This window comes from Chlorocebus sabaeus, chromosome 6, assembly GCF_047675955.1.
Source record: "Chlorocebus sabaeus isolate Y175 chromosome 6, mChlSab1.0.hap1, whole genome shotgun sequence".
In the NCBI taxonomy this organism is placed as follows: Eukaryota; Metazoa; Chordata; class Mammalia; order Primates; family Cercopithecidae; genus Chlorocebus; species Chlorocebus sabaeus.
In genome coordinates, this window is record NC_132909.1 from 28,568,934 (window position 1) to 28,582,543 (window position 13,610).

The following is a 13,610-nucleotide window of genomic DNA, read 5'->3' on the forward strand; positions in this document are numbered from 1 at the left end:
TCTTCCTCATTTACAAACTTGACGTTTCCAGCTCAATGAAATAAGCATCTTATTGAGGGAGGAAGCATCCCTAAAAGTTAAATTATGCAAAAAAAAACCTTATAGATAGGGATGGATCAAGCAACACACATAGACTGTGTAACTCTTGCAAAAACAATTTAATTAGCAAACAAAATGCACACAAAGAATCCTCCTTTAGACTCTCCTCCTTCAGGAACAATGATATAGTCAGTGAAAAGATACATGAAGTTTCCTCATGTTACTCTAAAGGTTAAGAGTCGGTTGATGGTAGAGATTAATAAAAGGAGGGTCGCCTTGGACCCCGCAGTCCAGCAAGAATTCCACTCACCTACCTTCAAGATGAAGATCAGTGATCCTAAATACCTTCACGTTTAAGCTCAAATTATCATATTATGATTTTATGTTTGATTCTGCTAAGCCCTCTGATTCCTAGAGAAACAAGGGCTTCCTCCCCAGCCTCCCCAGGCTGCCTGGCCCCTTCACAATGGCCTCCACGGGAGGCCAACCTCTACCAGAAGTGAGTCAAAGAGACAGATTCCAACGGGAAAGTCTGTCCAGGGGAAGGAAGCAGCTGGAAACCACTCATTCTTCAGATCAATGAACAAATTATTTTATTGAAGGTGGTATTTGGAGATCACACAAAAATTGTGTGATTTTCATCTGAGCAATATTATCATGCAAAGGGAGAAAAAGTTTTCTTAACAACAGACTCCTGCTGTCCCCCAGATCCACACAGGGGCCTGGTATTTTTCACCTGAGTGACCAGGCTCCTTAGCCAGGCAGTGCCTAGAAGAAAAAAAAAAAAAAAAACATCTCACAAGAATCTAGCTCTTGTCAACATTTTGAGATGTGTGGATCAAGTTGCTGGTGTCAGTAAAGACAAAGGAGCAGAATGTCAAAATGCAACCAGTTCTTCCGGAAGCATTTGGAAGATGGCACATATTCTAATATCTGGAATATATTACTTGACCTCACCAACAGCCATCGCCAAAGAATAAACATGCCAACAGGCCAAGCATGCACATCCCTACCACCCTCCTCCAAAGGACAAGCCATATCACCATCCGTTACATCCCAGGGCAGTGTCATGGGGAATGCCAACCCGATGACCAGACCCTGGCTGAGCCAATCATTTGTCACCTACTAAGAAAGCCACTGTGTCTTCCTTGGGGTGGCAGCAGTTATTAAAGGGGAAAATTGCTACCTTGCAGCCTTAATCCATTTTTAGATGATGCAAATGTTCATGTCATCTTGTCTGTACTTCTTCTGCCTTCAAAACAGGCTAGAAGGAAATTTTAAATGGAACTAAAATTCCAATTGTGCGGGCCCCCCCACGCCCCAACTTTAACAAAAGCTTTTTCAAAATACTTTCAGGATGAATGTGTACACACAGGGCGAAAAAGCCAGAAAGAAGGAAATGGGTGGGGTGGGGGTGGGGGGCTGAAACAAAACAAAACAAAAACCACACAGAAAATAAATATTAAGTTGTCAAACCAATGATCTCTAAAAAGAATTGCAGATGGAGTGTCTGGCTTTTTGCTTAAGAAATGGTGCATGCAATGTCCATGAGAGCTCCAGGCAGGCTGTGGCTTCGGACTGCTCCCAGCTACATACAAGTCCTCAGTACCCGGTGGCAGGAGGACTCGGTGAGAGAGTGGCTTTGCCAAGACCAGCACAGAAGCAAGCCCTCCACTATCAGAGGAGGTTTCGGCTGTGCAGATTAAATCCTTTCATGCCGGCATGTGGCCGCTTTTCTTCCGCCTCGCATTCCCACACTACCACTTTTCCACCTTTTGAACTCTTCTTGGACTGTTGGAGGGGGATTGCCCACCCACCAGCACTGACCCTCTTTCGGGTGGAAACGTTGGGGAATAAAAGTTTCTGGTGCTGTGGAATTCATGCACTGAGTTTAATGAACAGATCCAGCCATGTTCCATCCGTGAGATGCTCTCTGCTCGGTGCAGATTTAAGGCTGCTGAAATAGCCACTTGGCATCAACAGATTACAACCCCAAAACTGGGGGCCCTGGCCGGGGAAGCAAAATAATTAAAGCACTTTAGCTCTAATTGCAGTAAGACTTCCCAGCCCCTTCAGTAGGCTTCATATAAGTGACGGCCTCTCCATAATCATTTGGAAGACATTGCCTGATTTCATTTAAATAGATTTTAATCGAGAATTAAAATTTTGAGAAAATAACCACACACAAAAATTGTATAAGCCACTTTTTTTCTCTAGTCAATAAGGGATAAGTGTTTCTAGATATTTCAGAAGATAAAATTAAATATCAAGCTATTCAAAGAGATTAAATTTTATATGTATATGTAATATCTATGTGGTCTGTGATCTGTTTGCTGTCTCTATAGTTACTTGTTAGCTGACACAGCGTTTCCAAATATTTTCTTCTTCTTAATAACAAATTCACAACAATGTATATGTTCTCAAAGTAGCAAGTTCCGGTTGACATTTTTAACTTTCCTTTTCAAGGCGGGTTAACATTATTTGGAAGGATGATTTTGTTCTCAGTGCTAAGGACAGTTTAGGGAGGCAGGAGTGCAGACAAGGTTGAGACATGCACCTCCCAGGCCAATGCAGCTGGCTTCCAATGCCCGCTCGGCCATGCCACAGCCATGGGTGGCAACAAGTTGCTATACCCCTCAGTTTGCCCACTGCAGAAGCTGCCCCAAGGAGGCCCTTCCCTGGGGCATTAAAAGAACTAAGCAAGACAATGCACCCGGGGTGTGGAATGCAGTGCCTGGCATGGGGTCAGCACCCAACAGTGGCCACTGCAGGTGTCAGTGTTGTGGCCATCTCTGCATACCTACACCGAGAGCCCCAGACCTTCCCTTCCTCCCACACCTGGAAACCACAAGCAGGAATGTCTGCTGAATTAATGCCACCTCCCGAGGGTCCTACGATCTGGTCCTTGCATGAACCAAACTCTCCTTCAAATTTATGGGAATTATGAAGGAATCTCAGAAATGCAAACCAGACCATCATTATAATTAAGGCTGAATGAGCATTTCTGTGATTAATCTCGATTTTTGGTGGGCTTTCACAACCTAAGTAAAGCTACTTCATGGTGTGTGTGTGCGTGTGCACGCGCGTGTGTGTATGCGTGTGTGTAATTTAGTAATAAAGCAACAAAAAGCCTAAAAAATGTAAAGCAGTCCAGGCACAGTGGCTCATGCCTGTAATCCTAGCACTTTGGGAGGCCAAGGCAGGTGGATCACCTGAGGTCAGGAGTTTGAGACCAGCCTGGCTAACATGGTAAAACCTCGTCTCTACTAAAAATACAAAAATTAGCCAGGTGTGGTGGCGCACACTTGTAATCTCAGCAACTTGAGAGGCTAAGGCGGGAGGACTCCTTGAACCTGGGAGGTGGAGGTTGCAGTGAGCCAAGATCGTGCCACTGCACTCCAGCCTGGGTGACAGAGTGAGACTCTGTCTCAAAAAAAAAAAAAAAAAAAAAAAAAAAGGCGGCGAGGAAGGAGCTTGGTGGTCCCAAATAGACAAACAGAGTCAGCAGTGGAGAGGTGGCCTCCCAGCATCTGGCTTAAGAGCCAGCAAGGAGGTAGGGGGCCAGAAATGTACTCCCCAGGAGCCAGACCCACCGAGGTAATCAAAGACCCAACTAAACACAGCTCAGGTAATCAAAGCTGTAATGCCTAGATAGAAAACTTTCAGGTTAATGTCAGCTCAAGCCTACGGTGATCATTTCTCCTGTGTCATAACGGCACTTAATTTTCTCATTGGAAAGCCACAGACTGAGAATAGTAGGTAGAGGAAAGGGGGAAATTTATAGACTGATTTTCCTTCCTGCATCTCTTCATGCCTTTGAAGCATCAACATTACCTTCTTGCCACCACCCACCTGGAGGCTTTGGTCCACCCCAAAGAGTGCTTGCTCTGGCCCTACCAGCCCCCAAGCCTGGTGTCAGGGTGTGGTGGATGAGCTTTGAGACTCAGGAGCAAATCACAGAGGTCCTGCTGTGAATCTGGCCCCAGAAACGGCAGCTGAACGCGGGTCACGGGAGATGCTTTGTAGCAGTAGATGGGCTGAGCGTGCCAACTCCAGAGATATAAAGGATGGGTCTAATCCTAGATCTACCACCTACCCCTCCCATTGCCTCAGTTTCCCTTCCTGAATTCAGGACATATATAGTACCTGCCATCATAAGGAAGGTGTAAAGCACTAGGAGCTGTGCCTTGCACACAGTAAATACTCAAAAATGGACAGCCAGGTGCAGTGGCTCATGCCTGTAATCCCAACACTTTGGGAAGCCGAGGTGGGAGGATTGCTTGAGGCCAGGAGTTTGAAACCAGCCTGGGCAACATAGCAAGACCCCATCTCTAAAAAAAAAAAAATTGTTCAAAACTACCTAGGTGTGGTGGTGTGTGCCTGCTACTCAGGAGGCTAAAGTGGGAGGATCACTTGAACCCAGATTGAGGCTACAGTGAGCCGTGATTGCACCACTGCACTTCAGCCTGGGTGACAGAGCAAGGCTCTGTCTCTTAAAGTTAAAAAAAAAAAATAAAGTATCATTATCCTGCCAGCAAAGTGCCCAGTCTCAACTCACTCAGAGTCTAAGAACCATGCTTTCCACCGCTTAGTTTGCATGTCACAGTCAGGGGCCAGGGATGCGCTTCTCCCCCCAACCCCCCCGCTCCCACCCCCGGCACCACCTCCATGTGCAATTGACTTCTAAACAGTCAGAGCTGGGCCCCATGCCTTTGCTCAGATACAATTCAATCATGTGGAAGTTCTCTCCCCTCTCAGACCCCGAGTCTTCCCCTGTTTGGTGCACAGCCCAGCCCCCTGGACTTACAGGGCACCGGGATATGTCTGTCTCTCCACCAGCTTGGGCAGTCCCCAAAGGTAGGACCACAGCTGACCTCCCACCCCCCTGAAGAGGCCCAAGACGAGGCCCAGAGCATAAAGTGTGGGAAATAAGCTTGATTCTCCCCAGGGGAGATATAGAAATGTCTGGAGACATTTTTTATTATCATAGCTGGGGGGTGCTACTGGTATCTAGTGGGGTAGAAGCCGGGGACGCTCCCAAACACCCTACAACGCACAGCACAGACTCCCATGAGTGCCCTGAGCTGGAGAAATGATGCCCAAGTTCATCTGTTAAGTTCCACCCAAGCCTCACTCTCATCTGAATCTTGTCTCTTCGGGAAAATAAACCCCACCTCGAGCAGGCTCAGAGCATGTGAAAAGCCAAGTACTTGATGCTGCTTATAGTAGCAAAAACTCCACTCTAAGAGAAAGACCAGAGATCTACAGTGATTTTTAAAAGTGAAAGCTCATTATCCTAAGCGAATTAACGTAGGAACAGAAAACCAAATACAGCATGTGCTCATGTATAAGTGGAAGGTAAAGATTGGGTACACATTAATATAAAGATGGCAACAATGGATACTGGGGGACACTAGAGGAGGGAGAAAGGCAGGGGCAGAACAGCTGAGAAACTAACTATCGGGTACCGTGCTCACTACCTGGGTGACAGGATGTATTGTACCCCAAACCTCAGCATCACACAATGTACCCACATAACAACCCTGCACTTGTACCCCCTGAAGCTAAAATAAAAGTTGAAAAATTATTTTTTAAAAATCAAAAACTAAGAGGAGACTCTCAGGGAGCCAACAGAACCAGCCACAGCAGCCCTTATCACCAGGCACAGTCAACAGGAGCCATCAACTGGCCGGGGGAGGCCCCCACACCCACCCCAGGTGGGCCCACCTTCCTGAGGGGGCTTCCATCCATGTTTGCCTTCTTTTGGGAAAAAAAGGGGGGAATTCGGAAAACTGTCCTGTGTTTCCTAGCGTCTCTATTCTGAAGGTGCATATTCTCTTGTATTTCCTGATTCCTTCATTTATTTCCATCCCAACCCCTCCAACACACATGTACATTACAAACTCACCAGTCTATCCTGGATAGCACAATTGTGGATTAAAAGGAAATCATCTCAGAACAAGTATTTCTAGCAGGCAGCACCCTTCTCCAGCACACACAGACAGACACACACACACACATCACCACCACCACCACCACCACCACAACCTAGGGGGCCACTCCCTGGCTTAGCCCATTCTGACCACACACATTATCTGCTCACTCTTCTAAGCACATTCAATGCCACCAAGGGGAACATCACAGCAGCCTGAAGAGTCTAGACCTGAACCACCAATCCCTCTCCCGGGCAAAAGGCTTCCTTTTCAACAACTCCTGAGCGGGTACCACATGAAGTACACAGGTGAGACCAACCAGGCAGACAGAGACCTCCCTCCCCCTCCTCCCCATTGGCCCTGCTCCCTTCCCTCCAACTCCTCTACAGCCTCAGCCCAGACCCTGCCGTGGCACATTCTGGAGAAGGTGCCAGTGTACACAGCAGGTGTGAGTTCAGAGGAAGCCCCTCCTCTCATAAGGTCCCACTAGTAGCAATGTGAGTGAGTTTGTGCCCTGCTTTTAGATCCCAAAGTCCAGCCTTCACAGCCTGAGAGATGCCACCTGACCACCCCTGTCCTTCCGGCGCAAATCTAAGGCCTCATTTGGAGATAGGCTGAGGCAGGGCTGAGCACTGGTCCGCCCTAGGTCCTGGCAGACAGGCCATGGAAGAAACTTCTCTCCTTAGGATGGACAAATGTCGACCTGCAGAAAACTCACTTCTGTTTTTAAATTTGCACCAAATCTCGCTTTAAATAATGTTGAGAACAAAATGCAAGCTGATATTTCAGCTTACTTAAAAGGCTTATTAAAAACACTAAATCCAAAGATGTTAAAAAGCTATAATTGTCCTCATTCAGCCTGGAAAAATAAATCTATTTGCTTTCTTCTTTTATGATACTCTTCTCATAAAAAAAAAAAAAAAAAAAAAAGTTCATCTATATTCTCATGAGTATCATTGTTGTCTTTCTTCCCCCTCCATTCAAGGCACTTTAAAAACACCTGTGCCATTCACAGCCAACTTTTGAGCAAAAGGCAACCACATTTGGGGAAGGCTGTTTAATTCTGATTTCCTGATGCCAGAGATAAGCTTCTCTTGCTCAAAAGTAAGATGGAGTTCAGGGTTCACTTGAATGGGCTCGTGGAGCTGATGGAAATTTCTTTGGTTACCTAAGGCAAAGCAAACAAATCTAATCATTCAGCTTTTTGGGGTTCAGTGAGCAATGATTCCACATCTCAGCACTGCCTTCAGTACCCCATGGGCAACTGTGGGAGGTCGGGCTGCACCTTCTAGCTGTCTCTCTGTCCTCTCCCATAATGGGGGTTATTGGCCTCTGACTTGGACCAGAACAGCATGACTGTCGCTCCCTGCCTGCCCCAAGTCTTCCGTGAAGGCAGCCCGGCCAGCAGTTAAGTTGCTGAGTTGCGAAGATCTCCAGCCTGCTTAGAAGTTAACCACTCCAGGCACAGAACAAGATGGGCTTGCAGAGCGCTAGTCCAACAGAATGCAAATTTATTGAAAGCGTTTTCTCCAGGTTCCCCATAATTACCATTTATGTCTCCAGGAACTGTTTCCCCAAACCCAGTTCAGGGTGAAAGCATTTTAGAGACTTTCCCTGCAGATGACATATGAAGTACTAACCTTTTCTCATACGCCCAGATGTTAAGTTCATTTTCATCACATTTATGTAAATTTCATTTGAACAGTAAATCAAAAGAAATCTTAAATCATTGTACACTATTTAAAAATCAACACTAAATCCGTTTGACTTGCAGTGATATTAACATGAAGACACAGTTAAGGGGCTGAAGGTAGGAGGCAAATCTTCCATGCAATGGTCTCGGAGTCCAGGCCTTTGGCCACATGCAAATATCTCTGCCTGGTCACAATGCATTTAAGTTTGACCAGATTAAGGGTCTTCTGGAAATGAAAGTCCTAAAAGTTTTCTAAACTTTGGGAAAACGGGTCCCTCGGCCCAGGGGCCTGTCATCTATGTCAGTGTCTGGGACTGAGGCAGAGAAAGTCCACAGGCAGAGGCCCAGTGCTGAGACTTCTGGCAGCCGGGTTTCTGCTCAGTGGGGGGAAAAGTTAATTCCTAGGGCTCGGCGGTTCCGCATTTGTCAGGGAGCAGGACGTCAGTGCTATCATTACCAAGCAAATCAGCCAGGCGGTTAATGGTGGAATCAGGAGACATTTGCACTCCGCTATCAGAATGACATCATAACTAAAGCAGCTTTCACCCAGAAGCCCTGGGCTCTCCCCGAGCAGAGGCCAGAGGGCTGCAGGGGCGACCCCCTGCGACTCCCTGGACTGAAAGCTGAGCCCCCTCAGCAGCTTCCAGGCAGGGTGGTGGGCACAGCCCCAGGCAAGTTCCCAGGCTGGCCCCGCAAACAGGAACTAGGGTTCTAGTCTTTCCCCAAGCAAATCGACTTTTCCCCTGGGTTCTGAACGCTGTAAATAATGATTACAATAATATTATATATTTTTAATAAAATTTGAGATACTGTGAAACCACTTTCCTTATCAGGCAAGGGTGGTATTTTATAAATGCAGCTACGTTTTCACTATAGGATTGATGGCATTTCCAACAGAATTGTCAATCTCTCGGTGACCCTGTCTTTAGCAAAGAAGGTCTGCACTCTCTCCTTCAAGCAAAAGAAAGAAATGATGCTGGGGGAAGGGGGACGAGCTAAGGAAAAAGCCCTTCCTGCTCTTGTTTTGGTTGCTTTTCTTTCTGTTTAAAAGCACAGCGCAAACACACACATACACACACGCACACGCAGACACAAACCTTAGAATAATGGGGAAAGCATTTGGCTACAGGCTTGCATCTACGGCGCGGCGCGACCAGCAGCCGGCCCCGCTCGCTCGCAGCTCTGCCCTCAGCGGCGGCGGCTGGGACCGACCGCCCGCCCCCGACCCAGGCGAGATGCCCAACTGCGACCGCGCGCCCCCCCAAGATCGCTTCCCGAGTCTCGCCACAGGTACACGCGTGGCCCAAACACTTCACCTGGCCCGAAGAGTCGGGAGACGGCAGAAAAAAAAAAAAGTTGTGTGGGCAGCCAGCCGGGCAGTCCCGGAGCCCGCGGAGGCCGTCCTCCCGCCGCCGAGCCGCCCGCACGCGAGACCGGCCGGGGGCAGCGCGCGGCTCGCGGCACCTTGCTCCCGGCTTTGCGCGCTCACCCCGGGGCGCGCCGAGGCCACCGCAGGGCACTTACTTGGCACTTGCTTTTGAGTGTGCAGATCGTCGCGGTTTTCACTTGGGTTTTCAAACAAGTTTCAGGGAGAAAGAAGGAGGCAAAAAAAAAAAAAAAATCCAATTATGCAAATGGACTCCGGACTTGTAGGCGCGGGTTGGATCTGACGCTGCTACTGTACGAGTTCTCGGAGCAGCCCCGGGCCGGGCAGATTTATGGGGGCGCGTCACGGCTACGCCAGGTCCCGCCGCCGGAGCATCTCGAAGTTAATTAAAGCGGTAATGTCCACTTTCCCGGCGACCCTCCATGCGTGGGTTTACTATTTCACCATCAAACCCGACCCCGGCGGGGGCGGGGGCCCTATCCGCACGCCTCTCCTTCCCTCTTCTGGCCGCCCCCCTCTTTTTCCTCTCTCCGTCTCTCCCCCCTTTTTCCTCTCTTTCGTCTCTTTAAGTCGCCTGCCTTCCACTCAGTGAACAATGAACAAAGATGTGAGTGATGGGAAAAGATCGCCCCCCCACCCAACCCCAGCAGTGAGCAAAGCCGGTCTTAAAGTAAAAATCCAGTTGCTAATATCAAACTGGGAAAGAAAACAGCGCGTTCCCAGTCTCACCAGCCCCTCCACACACACACACACGCACGCACACACACACGCACGCACGCACACCCCACCCCAAGTTCACCTAAGCCCTGGCTGGAGACTGGGGCGCCAAGGTCAGGGCGCGCGGGGCTGCTCAACTCGCCCGGGACACCAGGGTTGGGGGACTGCGCTCGCGCTCGGGCCAGGCTTGCTTCCCGCGCCCCTCCCCGCCGGTGCCCTCCGCCGGCCCCCTCCCCGCCTCTACACCGGCCGACCGGGCCCGGCGGCCCGCTTCGGCTGCCCGGCAGCCGGATGCGCTCAGCAAACGCGGCCCCTGTCGGATTTCTGCTAAATTGCACAGCGGCGGCGGCGGCAGCGGCTGCCGGGAGAAGGCGCAGGAGGAACCGGAGGGCCGCACAGCGCGCTCGCTCACTCCGCCCCTCCCGTTCGCCCCTCGCCCCGGCCCCGCCGGCCGCCGGCTCCCACCCGCGCACACGCCCCGGCCCCTAGGACGCACCGGGTGCCCGAGCCCCGCAGGCCAGGACACCTTGCAGCTGCCTTATTTTCTGCTAAAGTGAAAACGAAGGCGGCTGACAAATCACGTCTCCGGCGAGGCACCCGTTAGACATAACAATATCCGGCAAACAAAACCCGGCCGCCGCTGCCACCCGCGCGCGGGGCTGAGACCCCGCCCTGCTCTTTCTCGGCCCTCAGCCCCTGGCCACTGCCCCCTCAACCCCAACGCTCCCCGCCCCCCAACATTCCAATCCTCCACCTAACTCGGGAACGGTGGACATGTTCTCCAAGAGGCAAACAGTAGGAACCACTCACAATACAGAAGTGAAAAGGGGGGGACTTAACTTTCCACCTGTCCCCAAAGAAAGCCCTGCCGGAGTTTCCTCCGCAGAGTGAAGAGACAGCAAAACAGGTCTCTCTCTGCCCAGCCCCTTTTCTTTCTTTTTCCCTAACTTCCCCGCGTTTCGACCTTCCTTCACTTCGCATACATCCGTCTATATGGAGATATCTATATTTTAAATTATTTGCAAAACTGCAACAGATGGGCGCGTCGAGATCTGGACACTTTCCTACTCATCAAAGGAAAGCTCTCCCCCCAACTTTTTTTTTTTTTTTTTTTTTTTTTTGCCTAAAATACACCCCGAGTCCCGCCTACGACTGTTTTCCTCAATTCATCTTCGAAAAATAATGTCTTGAAGCAAACAGAAAGGCTTATCAGAAAAGATAATTCCTACCCCAGTCATACATCTGCGTTGGGGGGGGGCGGGAGGCGTCCCCCCAGATTGCACTCTTCCCAGACGCCCCGCAAGCCCTGCCTCTCCTCTGCCTTCCAGAGCCCCCACGCCGGCACTTCCTCGCTCTGATTGGCCTCATTTCTCCAGCCTGGGACTGGCCGGCTCGGTTCCCTCCATAACCTGTTACTTATTTATTTATTTATTTATTTATTTATTTATTTATTTCCTCTTTGGCCCCCACCTGGGCCCTCAGGCCGGGGCCCGGCTGGGGCAGGTGCTGCGGGCGCCAACTGCGCTTGCAGGCGCCAGGGCCTTTCCTGGGGTCGCGAGTTCGGACCCCGGCACCTCAGCCCTGAAACCGACTCCCCGGCCTCAGCCTGGTCAGGCTCCCGGGGCACAGGAGGCCGATGCAATCACAAAATGGCAGGTCTCAGAGGCTCTCAGCGCCCGCAAGTTTGACACATTGTAAGCATCAGCTAACTTTAATTTAAAAAAAAAAAAAAAAAAAAAAAAAAAGGTTGTAAATTACCCTCTCTCCACGGGCAGAAGGGCCGGAACCCCGCAGTGAGCGCGGACCGGAGGAGGAGCGCAAGGCGAACCCCCGTCCCAGGCAGAGGAGAAAATGGGGAAAGTCACTTGAGCAGAAGTTTCCGCGGCCCCAGCCTCCCCCGTCCCCTTTCGACTCCCCCCACCCCCCAGACCCTCTTGAAAGTTTCCCGGGGCCTGAGAGTGGCTCGCGAGCCGCTCGCGGGTAGGGGGTGCCGGCCAGGTCCCCGGAGCTGGGCGCGGGGTCCCGATCGCGCGCCGGGCGCCAGGCCCTGGACTCCTTTTCAAAGTAACGGTCCCGGGACCGCGGGCGGGGAGGCGGCGGCCCAGGAGCGGGTCCCGCTCGCCGCCGAAGTTCTCTAGCGCCATACGATGCCCAGCCGCCGCAGCCGGCTCGGTTTTCCTCCTCTTCCCCCCCACCCCCCACCCGCTGACAGCTTCTCTCACCAACGTCACAGCCACGGATATTTAATTAGACCGTATTTTTTAATCGCGATGGGGCGAGAAGGAACCGGGCGGCAGGCCTCGCCGAGATAGGGAGGGGGAGGGGACGGGGGGCCGCGCCAAGAGTCCAAACTCACTTTACCACCTCCTGGACGCGGAGCTGCCCCCCCACCGGCCGCTGCCCCCCCGCGCCGCGCCCCGCGATCCTCCCCCCCACCTTTGTTTTCCTTACCTTAAACATTGAAACGCGGGCGTCGGGAGCAAACTCGGGCACGTAAACGGAGCGTTGTAAAAGATTGTGTTCAATGAATAATGAAACATGCCCACACGATTGACTTGATCATTTTCCGGGGCTGAGGGGGGACGGGCGCCCTGCTCGCGCGCCTCACTCGCCCACTCGGCAGAGCCCTGCGAACTGTTCCCAGCCCAGCCGGGGCAGGGCGGGCTCGATTTTCATCAGCCTCTTTTCAGAATCGCCCCGTTCATTGATACTCATCACCCAGCCCCAGCAGACATCCCCATCCCCGGCTCGGCCTCCCCCTATCTGGTAGGTGAAATGCATTGTACCATTAAAAACGCTCTCCATTGTCGCCCTGGCATAATTCACAGCAACTAGATAGGTCTTGCGGCATTTAGCTTTGATGAGCCAGAGACTGAACCCTTGATATAATAATCTACAAAGAATGGTGTGTGATCGTCCATTTTTTCTCTCTGTCTAGCAACTAAGAAACCATTTAACACAGCGCAGCTTGGTTCTGACCTTGAGCTCATGTAAACACACTTATTAAAATCTATCTATTCTCCAAGAGCTACATTCTGATTGTCAGACTCGTTACTGAGACATATATCAGCCCCTTCCTTGTCACTACTTTGCATTCCTGCCTTTGACTAAAGAATTTTTTATCCAGCCGAGAGGGAGAGAGAGACTGCCACGGAGAGAGAGGAGAGAGAGACGGAGAAGGGGCGAGGAAAAGGCGTAATTCTTACCTGCTCCTGAAACTATTTAAAGTCTGTTTCTTTTCTGGGAGGAAAGAAAAAAAAAAAAAAAAAAAAAAAAAAACTCCCGGGTGAATCTCGGTGGACAGCGGGACGCGAAGAATCAGTCACAGCCCGGGCGTTTAAGGGAGTCATCAGCGATCAAATGACGTTGATCCGCGCTGTAACCTTGTGGCGTATTTAATGTAAATAAGGCAGTTATGTTGCCAATCGCCGCGATACAAACGCGGAGAGGTCCTCAGCCTCGCCTCCCGCGCCTGCCATTAGAGGAGACTTTATTTACAGACACTATTTAGGAGATCATGATAATTCTAAAACAATACTAGTGCCAAATGATTATGAAAATATGATTTTAATTAATCACGTAGTAGGCAAGGAAATTAGCATACGGTAATTAAACTTCGAGAAAAACGTCACGCAGGTTCTCTGCCTTATGGGTCTAGAATAATCATCGTGCGATGGGCTCCAGGACTTAATTATCAAACAAAATAACTTTTTTAAGGCAACTTTGCAAGGCGGATCCTCCGGGCAATGGTAAATAATATAAGCAGAAGTAACAAGGTGGGGGTGTGAGTGGGGCATGAGGTTGGGCTTCTGGGAAGCCAGGAGGGGGGAAGAAGGGGGAA

General features: G+C 50.5%; 1 protein-coding gene across 10 annotated transcripts in view; it reads right to left on the bottom strand.

Annotated features, from left to right (window-relative positions):
• The window catches only part of ZNF536 (zinc finger protein 536), a 486,990-nt gene extending 473,739 nt beyond the window's left edge, over positions 1 to 13,251 (bottom strand). For 3 of the 10 annotated variants that reach the window (XM_037991368.2, XM_037991376.2, XM_037991372.2), the window contains exon 1: positions 12,221 to 12,905. The gene's annotated coding sequence lies outside the window, so the exon portion shown is untranslated. Of the gene's footprint in view, positions 1 to 9,189; positions 9,651 to 12,220; positions 12,906 to 12,975 lie in introns of those variants that run through there. The other 7 variants (XM_073016680.1, XM_037991373.2, XM_037991369.2 and 4 more) reach the window with 4 other exon arrangements.
• Between the last annotated feature and the right edge of the window lie 359 nt (positions 13,252 to 13,610).